This window comes from Triticum dicoccoides, chromosome 4B (assembly GCF_002162155.2).
Source record: "Triticum dicoccoides isolate Atlit2015 ecotype Zavitan chromosome 4B, WEW_v2.0, whole genome shotgun sequence".
Classification (NCBI taxonomy): domain Eukaryota; kingdom Viridiplantae; phylum Streptophyta; class Magnoliopsida; order Poales; family Poaceae; genus Triticum; species Triticum dicoccoides.
In genome coordinates, this window is record NC_041387.1 from 583,959,549 (window position 1) to 583,962,413 (window position 2,865).

Sequence of the window (2,865 nt, forward strand, 5' to 3'; positions counted from 1 at the left end):
GAGAGGAGGGAGGAGGAGCTCACTGGAGAGGAGGGAGGAGGAGCTCACCGGAGAGGAGGGGATTTTTTGCCTCACCGGAGAGGAGGGAGGAGGGAGAGGAGGGAGGAGGAGGGAGGAGGAGCTCACCGAAGAGGAGGGAGAAGAATGATGTGATTGACATGACCCATTCCATTAGCTTAGCACCTGATCGTTTAGTATGTTGCTATTGCTTTCTTCATGACTTATACATGTTCCTATGACTATGAGATTATGCAACTCCCGTTTACCGGAAGAACACTTTGTGTGCTACCAAACGTCACAATGTAACTGGGTGATTATAAAGGAGCTCTACAGGTGTCTCCGAAGGTACATGTTGGGTTGGCGTATTTCGATATTAGGATTTGTCACTCCGATTGTCGGAGAGGTATCTCTGGGCCCTCTCGGTAATGCACATCACTATAAGCCTTGCAAGCAATGTAGCTAATGAGTTAGTTACGGAATGATGCATTACGTAACGAGTAAAGAGACTTGCCGGTAATGAGATTGAACTAGGTATTGGATACCGACGATCGAATCTCGGGCAAGTAACATACCGATGACAAAGGGAACAACGTATTTTGTTATGCGGTTTGACCGATAAAGATCTTCATAGAATATGTAGGAGTCAATATGAGCATCCAGGTTCCGCTATTGGTTATTGACTGGAGACGTGTCTCGGTCATGTCTACATAGTTCTCGAACCCGTAGGGTCCGCACGCTTAAGGTTTCGATGACAGTTATATTATGAGTTTTTGAGTTTTGATGCACCGAAGGAGTTCGGAGTCCCGGATGAGATCGGGGACATGACGAGGAGTCTCGAAATGGTCGAGATGTAAAGATCGATATATTGGATGACTATATTCGGAGTTCAGAAAGGTTCCGAGTGATTCGGGTATTTTTCGGAGTACCAGGGAGTTACGGGAATACGGGGAAGAGTATTGGGCCTTAATGGGCCTTAGTGGGAAGGAGCCAGGAGGTGGCGCGCGCCCCTCCCAAGCCCAGTCCGAATTGGACAAAGGGTTTGGGGCGGGCCCCCCTCTCCCTTCCTTCTCCACTCCCCTCCTTTCCCCCCTTCTCCTAGTTGGACTAGGAAAGAAGGAGTCCTACTCCCGGTGGGAGTAGGACTCCCCTTGGTGCGCCCTCCTTGGCCGGCCACCCCCTCCCCCTTGGCTCCATTATATACGGGGGCAGGGGGACACCCCATGAGACACAAGTTGATCTACGTGATCGTTCCTTAGCCGTGTGCGGTGCCCCCCTCCACCATATTACACCTCGGTCATATCATCGCGGAATTTAGGCGAAGCCCTGCGCCGGTAGAACATCACCATCGTCACCACGCCGCCGTGCTGACGGAACTCATCCCCGACACTTTGCTCGATCGGAGTCCGGGGATCATCATCGAGCTGAACGTGTGCTGAACTCGGAGGTGCCGTACGTTCGGTACTTGGATCGGTTGGATCGTGAAGACGTACGACTACATCAACCGCGTTGTCATAACGCTTCCGCTTACGGTCTACGAGGGTACATGGACATTACTCTCCCCTCTTGTTGCTATGCATCACCATGATCTTGCGTGTGCATAGGAAAATTTTGAAATTACTACGTTCCCCAATAGTGGCATCAGAGCCTGGTTTTATCCGTAGATGTCATATGCACGAGTAGAACACAAGTGAGTTGTGGGCGATACAAGTCATACTGCTTACCAGCATGTCATACTTTGGCTCGGCGGTATTGTGAGATGAAGCGGCCCGGACCAACATTACGCGTACGCTTACGCGAGACTGGTTTTACGCTGTGCTTTGCACACAGGTGACTAGCGGGTGTCTGTTTCTCCAACTTTAGTTGAACCGAGTGTGGCTACGCCCGGTCCTTGCGAAGGTTAAAACAGCACCAACTTGACAAATTATCGTTGTGGTTTTTGATGCGTAGGTAAGAACGGTTCTTGCTCAGCCCATAGCAGCCACGTAAAATTTGCAACAACAAAGTAGAGGACGTCTAACTTGTTTTTGCAGGGCATGTTGTGATGTGATATGGTCAAGACGTGATGAGATATAAGTTGTTGTATGAGATGATCATGTTTTGTTGAAGTTATCGGCAACTGGCACAAGCCCTATGGTTGTCTCTTTGTTGCATAAGATGCAACTGCCAAATAATTGCTTTACTTTATCGCTATGTGATAGCAATAGTTGGCGAGACGACCATGTGACGACACATTGATATAGATCAAGATGATGAATATCATGGTGTCATGCCGGTAACGATAGAGATCATGACAGTACTTTGGAGATGGAGATCAAAGGCGCAAGATGATCATGGCCATATCATGTCACATATTTTGATTGCATATGATGTTTATCTATTATACATCTTATTCTGTTTTGTTTGACGGTAGCATTATAAGATGATCTCTCACTAATTATCAAGAAGTGTTCTCCCTGAGTATGCACCGTTGTGAAAGTTCTTCGTGCTGAGACACCACGTGATGATTGGGTGTGATAGGCTCTATGTTCAAATACAACGGGTGCAAAACAGTTGCACACGCGGAATACTCAGGTTAAACTTGACGAGCCTCGCATATAACAGATATGGCCTCGGAACACGGAGACCGAAAGGTCGAGCGTGAGTCATATAGTAGATATGATCAACATATTGATGTTTACCGTTGAAACTACTCCATCTCACGTGATGATCGGACATGGTGTAGTTGATATGGATCACGTAATCACTTAGAGGATTAGAGGGATGTCTATCTAAGTGGGAGTTCTTAAGTAATATGATTAATTGAACTTTAATTTATCATGAACTTAGTCCTAGTAGTATTTTGCAAATTATGTTGTAGATCAATAG